Consider the following 9940-nt stretch of genomic DNA (forward strand, 5'->3'; position numbering starts at 1 on the left):
GGAGCCGTAACCATGGAGATATCACACGCCGGCCGACAGCCGCCCCGAACCACCCCACCCACCCCTCGGCCCTCGTCCCTTCCAAACGTCAGTCCCAGCAGCACCGCGCTGCCCAGAGACAATAACAAAAAAGAAAACAACTGAAACTAGTTTTGTCGCTGGTTCCACAGCTTGAAACCTTAATTTGCGGAAGCCAAAAAGTTAGTCTTGTCGCTTCGACGCACAGTAGGCCAGAAGACCGACGCTAGTCGTCAAAACTCAAGAAGCGTTTTGAGTTCCAGAGTCGCTAAATGACACTTGAACCGAAACGTGTGACCCCACCAATGGATTGCTCTCCAAACGAGCAATCCATTGGTGGGGTCACACGATCAGTTCGAGTCCCATTTAGCGACTCTGGAGCTCAAAACGCGTCTTGAGTTTCGGCCACCCTAGGTGACGGCGTCCTACAGTGTGGAACACGCGCCCTCCGTTCTGCCTACGTGCTGATCTGGGTGGCCAGGCGGCTACCCAGCACTACCCGCTGGCCAGGCTACCCCTCCACCCCTCCTACACTGCCACCGGGTCAAGTTTGTGGATCGATAGGAAGAACTGCATCAACAGAGGCGAAGAGAGACACCAAACCGACTACACCGCCGTGCGTTTTGTGCACTGTTAGAATTAAATTGTAAAATTGTATAAACGCGTCTCGAGTTTTGGCCGCCTCTACCGGTCTTCTGGCCCACTGTGCGGGCTGGCTGCTCCCGGGAGCGCGCCCGGGCCCGGAACGCGAAACGCGGCCCTCGGACGCAGCCGGCGACACGTGCAGAGCACGGCCACCAACCCCTCGGAATATTACGGTAGGGGTGACGCAGGGTTGCCACCCTGCGCGCGCGGAGTGCGGCACCTTCCACGGAGCACACACGCCAAGAAAGGGAGAGTTGGCAACCCTGCCGCCGAATTAGGGTGGCCATCCTAGGGTCTTGGGTGTCGCCAACGGGCAAGGCCGACAGTGGGCCAGCACAGCAGACCGGCGGAGGCGGCCAAAACTCTATAGGCGCGTTTTGAGCGCCAGAGTCGCCAAGCAGGACTCGAACCGAGCGTGTGACCCCACCAATGGATTACTCGTTCGGAGAGCAGTCCATTGGTGGGATAACACGTTCGGTTCGAGCCCCTTTTAGCGACTCTGGAGCTCAAAACGCGTCCGGGGTTTCGACCGCCTCCGCCGCTTCTGGCCCACTGTGGGTCGACAACCTTGGCCGGGCTTTTTACCGAAAGCAGTTGGCAAGCCTGCCAGCGGCCGAGACAGGGCGCCACTCCACTGGCTTTTCGGAGGCGATATTTCAAGGCAGTCTCAGGGTCAGCAAAGCCAGCACACTGTGAGCACAGCCAGGCGTGGGCCTCTGGCCAAGAGCAGCCGACGCAGGGCGACGGCTTGGCAGCCTTGGCAGAGACGGAGAGGCCGAGCGTGGCAATTGTTGAGTTCCGAAGAGAAAGCAGCGAAAGCAAAACCAGTGAAACCATCCCACTTGGGTTCGTCACTCGCCATGGTCGCACTCTACATAGCTACACCAGAACCATCCGCGTCTCAGAGATCCCGGGTCTCACAGCAGAGCCGGCGACATGCAGCCACAGCGGTACGGTGACATAGTGTCGGTCGCTCTTCTGGGTTGGATTCTGGGTTGGGTTCTAGGTTGGGTTCTTGGTTGCGGGTTCTAGGTTGGGTAATATGTTGGGTTCTAGGTTGGGTTCTAGGTTGGGAGTTCTAGGTTGGTTCCTAGGTTAAGTTCTAGGTTGGGTTCTTGCATTCTAGTTCGGGATCTTTCAAGCGGCTTCTTCTAGACCTTACAGTGCGCGCGAAAAAGGCGCCGTTCCTGGGCCCCGGGCCGCGCCCCGCCGCGCCCCGCCGCGCCCCGCTGCCCCGCTGGGGGCCCTGCAGGGCCTGGCCGGGCCCGCTATGGCCCGCCCTCGCGGCCAAGGCGCCTTGCGGTTGGTGGTGGCGTCTCGTGGCCCCTCTGTGGTGCCTGCGCGGTTGGCTGAGCTGCCGTGGTGGGGGGGACGCCCCACGCGGGGCCTCGCGGGGCCTGGCGGGGCCCCACGCGGGGCTGTGGGTGGCGTCGTGGCGGGCCAGGGGCGCCAGGGGCCAGGGGGGGGACCTCATCAGCGGGGGCTCGCCGGGTCCGCCGGCCCCGGGGGGTGGGGGACAGTCCCTCAGAAACCTAGCGGGCCTACCATGGCGGCTGCTGTGGGGGCTGCCTCCCCCCCCCCCACGTGGATCGAACGCACCATACACTACCGCCGCCGCCACCGCCGCCACGCCACTATCAGCCGCCTTGTCCTGCCTTGTCCCCCGTGCGTCCCCCGCCCCTACCACGCAAAAAAAAAAAACCTTCGTGAAAAAAAGGAGTTTTTAAATTCTTTCCATTACAACTTAGAAAAAAACAAGAATTTGAGAGACTATTTTTCTTAACTCTGAAAATCTTAATCTTCTCGCTTTAAAAAAAAAAAATGAAAACGTTTAGTTTTGTTGTTGTTTTTTTTACGAATAACTAGTTTAGAAATTACGAACTACTTCTATTTTTTTGTAAGCTAATGTATGGTTTGTATGCTTAAAATACTTGGTTGTGGTAAGCTTCCTCTCTGTGAGGGCTAAAATAGTTTGTGAGGTTATCAGAGTGCGACTGACGCCCCATCGCTGTCTCTCTCCCACTGCAGTACGAGGTCCGTATTACAGTGCAGCAGCACTGCACCTGCCGACAGAGCACGTACCAAAAGAAGCAGTCGCCATGGAGGCTGTCATGGAGGCCGTCATGGAGCACGCACGCGGTGCGCGCGCAGTCGGCGCCGCGCCACGCCGCGCTCCCCCCACCCCTGCAACCCCTCCGATACTTGCGGTGGGCCTGCGGTCGATTTGTGGTCTCCTTTGCGGTTGGCCGGTGTGAGAAGCCGATGCTCATTGGCTGCGGCCGGGGAGTGGGGGGAGGGGGAGGGGGCCGCCAATCACACCGAGGAGCATGTCGCGGAGCACGCCGTCCAGGACGCGCAGTGGCTTTGCCAGAAGACCGGTGGAGGCGGCCGACACTCTAGACGCGTTTTGAGCTCCAGAGTCGCTGAATGGGACTCGAATCGAACGTGTGACCCCACCAATGGATTCCTCGTTCGAAGCCATCCATTGGTGGGGTCACACGTTCGGTTCGAGTCTTGCTTAGCGACTCTGGAGCTCAAAACGCGTCTAGAGTTTCGGCCGTCTGCGCCTGCGCCGGTCCTCTGGCCCACTGTGCGATGCACCAGTGTCAAAAGGTTTGCCAACCTCAGCCCGCCTGGACACCTTCTCTATAGCGGAGCCAAGAGGCTGAGGTCGGCAAGCGGCAAGAGGCATGGGACAGACAGCACGAGTCTTTTCCATCGCCGCCTTCCTCGCACCTATAGGACACCCCGTGAGTGCGAGAGAGACAGAGCGACGACTCTCGGCGTCAGTCCGCAGGGGAGGGGAGAGAGTGAGAGACTGGTGGGTATTGCGGGATGCCATCTGGCTCCTTCGTCCCCGCATCAAGGAAGGAGGGAAAAAATGGGGGCTGGAAAGTCGACGATATTTCAGAAAAGGGCCGTGACGTTGAGAGAGAGAGAGAGAGCTGAATCATGGACTTTGATTGAGCGAGTGGCAAAGCCAAGTAAGAGGCTTCCCACCCACCTAACCCGACCCATACAACAGAGCGGCCCAACCGAAGTAAACAGAAAGGCCGACACGCTCTGCAGTGTTTTTGACAGTGCCCTTCCCTTTTTCTGCGGTCGCCTCGCCGCTCGTCGCGACGCCTCCCCATTGGCTGGGCCCTCCGCCACCCCTGTGCGGTTAACCGCAAGGAAAGAGGGACAGACCGCCAGGCGCCGACAGGCCACGCCCACCAGCGCAACGCTGTTTTTACCGCGCCACCATCGAAGTGCTGCCACACCACAAAGGGAAAAGTCCCAACATGCACCAGTGTCGATAGGGTTGCCAACTCCAGCCTGGCTACTAGACATCTTCTGGAGGGCGCAAAGCCCTGGTGGTGCCTAGTAGGCAGGCTGAGGTTGGCAACCCTATCGACACAATGGTGCATCGTGAGAGTTCATTTCCCTGTTTGGTGTGGCGGCTCTGTCGGACGCAGTCCTGCCGCCGGGCCGCGCGAGTCCGTCAAAGCAAACACAAATTGCTTGGCTGCCAAATACCGATAGTAGCGCCACGCCGAACGCCCACGGTGGGGAGGGGAGGGGGGGGGAGCTTGCAACGATTCATTTGGAAATGTCGACCGCAGCTAGCACACAAAGCCAACAACGCATTTGCACGCATACCGCACTGAACCACACACACACACAGACACACACACACACACACACAAACGGGCTATAACTGGCTCTGTGCTCCGGACAGAAATCGTCACCGCCCGCCATGGCGTTGCCGCATGCCGCTCGTCTCGCCAAAAGCCGACCTCAAAAAGAATGAAGAAACACAGCGATCGATCTTAAGAGAGCACCGCGAAATAATTGCACTTTTTGCTCCCTTCATTACGATGATTCTTCTTCATCCCGGCGATGATTCTTCATTATTCATGACGTCACCCTGACGTCATCGGCACTCGGCTCCCCATCAAGGGCACCGCCATCATCTTCTTCAAAAACATCTCATTTTTATTTCCCTTTCCAATTCCGTTCGTCATTTGTTGCCCTTCTTTCTCTCTCCCTCTGCGTCACTGCTAGGGCGGTCTTGCAATATTGATAGGCGCTAAGTTGGGCGTGATTAACACAGCCGTCACAGTGGCTCGCACTTCGTTACAGACTCCTTCCTCCTCTCTCTCTCTCTCTCTCTCTCTCTCTCTCTCTCTCCTCGAATTAACAATTCATCTGATGTTTCAGATGCACTTTTTCACCCCTCCTTTCCCTTCCATATATCTGTGCATAAAAGTTTCTCATTTTTTTGTTTCTTTTTAGGGAGGCGCGGCGTCTCTTTCCGGTGTGCACCGCGGGCCACCCTCGCGTCGCCGACTCCAAATGGGGGGGGGGGGGGGGAGACACGAAGAGGACCAGCAAAGTCTCTCTTCTTTAGTCAAAATTTTCAGCCAAGGATTTTATTTTCTGATTTAACTCAATGTTAAGAGTATTATCACCTGCTTCTGGGCTTCGCCCTGAAAAATCTCTAGCACAGCACCAGCACAACCAGGATTCGTCCACAGTTTTCAAAGACCAGAGCTATTCTAGCTGCCATTACAGTATGTGAACACAGCATTGCACTGTAAATGTCTTACGGTGAAAGGCTGCACCAACATATTATGGTGGGGATTTTCTTCTTAATACCAACAAAATTCGTCAAAATATCTATAAGGTACAGTGAATTCTAAATGGTATGTTACGAGGTCACCATAATATGGAACATTTTCACCATAATATGCAGAATCTTCACTGTAGAACATTTAGAGTGTGGTTCTTATTCAAAATCTTTTGCTGAGTGTTGACCGAAATGAAGCGACTCGGCTCACACGCACGCTTGCTGGGGGCCTTGCCCGGCCTTGCTCGGCAGTGTATCGGCCTCCATAATTCAGCCTAATCCAGAATCTCGGCGGGTCAAGCACCCGTACTTCGCCCCGAGCTTCGCGCAGCCTGGGCACAGCTTGGCACGGCTTGGCCCGCCTGGCCGTGTGGTGCTGTGCGGTCGTGTCCACTGCTATTCATACTTCGTCAATAATTCCGTATGAGTCGGAAGCGGGGCGAGCCGGGCAAGCCCTTCCGCCCTGCCGGAGGGCCGCAGGGCCGCAGGGCCGACGGAGGGCTCCAGGGCTCCAGGGCTCCAGGGCTTCGTCCTCGGGGACCTAAGATTGCAGAGGCCCCTGCATAACGCGTGCATGTGCATGTTTGATGAGCGACGCGTGTGGAAGGGGCCGGGCCGGCGGGCGAGGTGGGGCTGAGCGAGGCCAGTGTCGAAGCTACACTCTTGCTACCCGGCAGGATGGAGTGACGTAAGATGCACAGTGGGCCAGAAGACCGGTGGAGGCGGTACGGACGCGTTTTGAGCTCCAGAGTCGCTAAATGGGACTCGAACCGAACGTGTGACCCCACCAATGGATTGCTCTCCGAACGAGGAATCCATAGGTGGGGTCACACGCTCGGTTCGAGCCCTGTTTATTGACTCCGGACCTCGAAACGTGTCGGTCTTCTGGCCCACTGTGCGGGCAGCACCTACACCGCAAAAACGCAGCCAATATTGCGATGACGAAGGGCTTATCTCGGCGCCTTGGCTAATCCTTTCCGATTTATAGTCCCGGCCTCGCGTAAACAACGCGCCAAACTGCATCGCCGCGCGGTCCCCCTCCCCACCGCCCTGCTGCTGTTGAAATGGTGCAAGTTGAACGATGAATCCTACTAGTTAGCGAAACAGCGGACTATACATCTCCGTAATAGGCGGTTCCATTGTCAACATTACAGGAGGCTCTTGCAGCGCGGCGCTGCAACATCAATAATTTCTCCCGTCCGCCGGGAATATCCCGGATAACATCCTGGAGCATCCTGGAGAAACGGCCGGAATTAGGGGATAGTTTCCCGGCGAGCAGCCAATCTGGCGGCTGCTCTCCGGTTTATGACTAGCCGCGTCCCGTGAGCAGGAAGAGGTTCATCGCTGCAGAAAAATATTTTTGGTGGAAATAGAAAGTGATTTTTAAGGAGCATGACGGTCTTGAATCGGCAGAGGATCATTCCTGGTCTGGCCCAATCGAGGAGTTCTGCTACACAGTGGGCCGGAAAACCGGCGCGGGCGGCGAAAACTGCAGACGCGTTTTGAGCTCTAGAGTCACCAAATGGGACTCGAACCGAACGTGTGACCTCACCAATGGACTCCTCGTTCGAAGAGCGATCCTCTGGTGGGGTCACACGTTCGGTTCGAGTCCCATGTAGCGACTCTGGAGCTCAAAACGCGTCCGGGATTTTGTCCGCCTCCACCGGTCTTCCGGCCCACTGTGCTGCACTCCGCGTCCGCCACCCAGCCGGCCCCAGGTCTCCTCCTCGGCCAAAAGGGGCAGCTGGAATCGCTAATGCGAAAGCGTCGTCCCTCGGAGGCCTGGGCCGAGGCCTGGGCCGCCGCAGCCTCCAGCCGGAGCCTCCAGGCACCGCGCTTCCCGCATGTGGACCAGATCTCGAAAGGGCTGTCCTTTTTCCGACGGCCCCAGTAGTTCTGGCCTAAGCCTCTTGTGGCTTATTTGCATCTGGCAGAAAGAGAAAGACAGAGAGAGACGGTCCGAGCCCGACCAGCCGCGTCTTCCCAAGCTCGGCTCGCGCAGCAACGCTGTAACTTGCCAGGGAGCCCGGCGGAGATACACCGTTCTAGCAGCGTAGCGGAAGTTAAACAGGTTTTCGTATCGGCTGGCGTGCCCTTAAACCCGGCCGGCCCTTGCCGATACGGGCATGTCAAATAAGGGAAGGGAGGGAGGCGGTCCGGCCAACCAAGGGCTGCCCAGCCCTGCAGGCCGCTCATATCTTGGTCACTACAAATCTCCCCGAAAACGACGAAACAAGGGAAAATGTGTCGAGGAGGCCGTGGCCACGGACCGGAGTCTCCCAAGGGATAAGCATCTCGCCAAAAAATGGCTTCGCTGGCAGAGGCTCTCATTGTGCCACGACTGAAGGTGAAATTCCTATCTTTGATTTCCTTCGGAAGCAGGGACTTAGCAAAACGACCGCTTAAAAGTCTCCTACTGTACAAGAAATGAAGTACACTGGTTTCAAAAATGGACAGGAAACCTTCCTGCACTCGGGGAACCAACGCAAGGTTCGTACTTTCACCACAGCCCTTGCCTATCGTACAATTTTCGTGCCAAACGACGGAAATTTTTAGGGGGCAGTGTTTCAGCCTCCATTTGATGTCGGTAGTATCCAGGACGTAAGACCGTCACGCCGTGACGGAGGGAAAAATGAAGTGATTCAGCAGCTCGCAATAAAAATGATGCCGTTTATAGCCAATAAAAGACACGCAAACAACACGCGAAGCAAACCCAATTTCCGTCTACAGAGAGAAAGCGAGAGGTGGAAGGAAGGAGCACACATATTGGCCCCGTAAAGGGACTGCCTCAGTGATCATCAGACTTGTCCATGAATTATTACCAAAGGAGAAATCTACCTTCGCCATTCAAATGAGCCGTTCCGGGAGTCCTTTCTGCCTTCCATGCCTGCGAAAGATTCAAATTGGCAGGTGGAGTGGAAGGACTTAGGGTGACCACCTCGCTGCTGTGGAGAACCTGGAGTGCCCCGACGGCGCCGCCAAGAAACCCAGCCAAGGCCGAGATGATTCCGAACTGGTCGCTCTGTCTCTCTCGCACTCGTGGGGCGGCCCGTGGAGGCGCGAGAGAGACAGAGCGGCGCCCGAGTGGCTCCATCTCGGGAGGAATCATCTTATCCAGCGCCGAGGCGGAAACGAGGTCGCTTCCGGTGTAGTGCCTGTGGATTTTAATGGCGGGATTACGCCGGTACTTAAACCTCGTGCTTGCGAGGCGGCGAGGTGAGCCGCCTATCGGGCCGCGTAGCCTAACCAAGGTGTGGTTCGGTTGCGCCGCTGTGGAGGGCGCACAGTGGGCCAGAAGGCCGGTGGAGGCGGACAAAACTCTACACGCGTTTTGAGCTCCAGGGTCGCTAAATGGGACTCGAACCGAACGTGTGACCCCACCAATGGACTGCTCTCCGAACGAGGAATCCATTGGTGGGGTCACACGTTCGGTGCGAGGCCTCTTTAGCGACTGTGGAGCTCAAAACGCGTCTAGAATTTTGGCCGCCTCCGCCGGTCCGCGTCCGTCGGACGGACGGTCAGGCAGACAGACAGACGGACCGACCGACCGATAGGGAATTGGAATCCAGTGTACCGCCGCAGACGGACGAACGGCATTTGGCATTCCGAAATGTCTCGCATCGCCGGTATGTCATGTGACATCTCACTCGTGCTGCCGGTATGCGATGTGCTCTCTCTCTCTCTCTCTCTCTCCCTCTCTCTCTCTCTCTCTCTCTCTCTCTCTCTCTATCGCATCGCACCGCGCTCGCGTACGTACACCGTGCGGTAGATGTCTATTCAGTTGGCCAATTTCCAGCAGCCCAGACGTTGCATTTGCCCGACGACAGTCAAAATAAGAAAATGACTCTCTCCAATTTTATAGCACACTTCTGCGTCGACCGGCGGGCACCGTTGCCGGTACACTTTCAGAAGCAAACGACGGACTCCGTTCCTTACAGTGTGCGCGCTCAACCAACCGTGCCGCAAGGTCGCCGACAAACATACGGAATGATATTTTGAGAGTTTCGGCGGCGTAGATTGGCCCCAGGATTGTAGTTTGGTGCTGACGGCGCCGAGGAGAGGGAGGGGGGAGGAGGAGGAGGTAGAGGAGGAGGAGGACGAGGACGAGGAGGACGAGGAGGAGGACGAGGAGGACGGGGGGAGAGGGGACGAGGGGGGACGAGGAGGAGGGGAGGGGGAGGAGGACGAGGAGGGCGAGGAGGGGAGAGGAGGACGAGGAGGGAGGAAAGAGGAGGACGAGGAGGACGAGGAGGACGAGGAGGACGAGGAGGACGAGGAGGGCGAGGAGGAGGACGAGGAGGACGAGGAGGACGAGGAGGACGAGGAGGACGAGGAGGTGGAGGACGACGACGAGGAGGAGGAGGTCGAGGAGGACTAGGAGGCAGAGGAGGACGAGGAGCTAAGGAGAGACACTAATTAATTCATTCCATGCCGCGTGTTAATAACATCTTCCTCACTACGCTGCAAAAGGCGGGTTTGGCGGTGCAGCCAAGGCAGGCAGCCTCAAGGCAGCCCTCTGCAGCGTTAGTGGCGCCACGCAAACGAAGCGAGATGGCGGCGGGCGCGCAGTGGGCCAGAAGACCGGTGGGGGGCGGCCACGACTCTAGGCGCGTTTTGAGCTCCAGAGTCGCTGAATGGCACTCGAACCGAACGTGTGACCCCCCA

Source organism: Thrips palmi, unplaced genomic scaffold (genome assembly GCF_012932325.1).
Source record: "Thrips palmi isolate BJ-2018 unplaced genomic scaffold, TpBJ-2018v1 HiC_scaffold_18, whole genome shotgun sequence".
Classification (NCBI taxonomy): domain Eukaryota; kingdom Metazoa; phylum Arthropoda; class Insecta; order Thysanoptera; family Thripidae; genus Thrips; species Thrips palmi.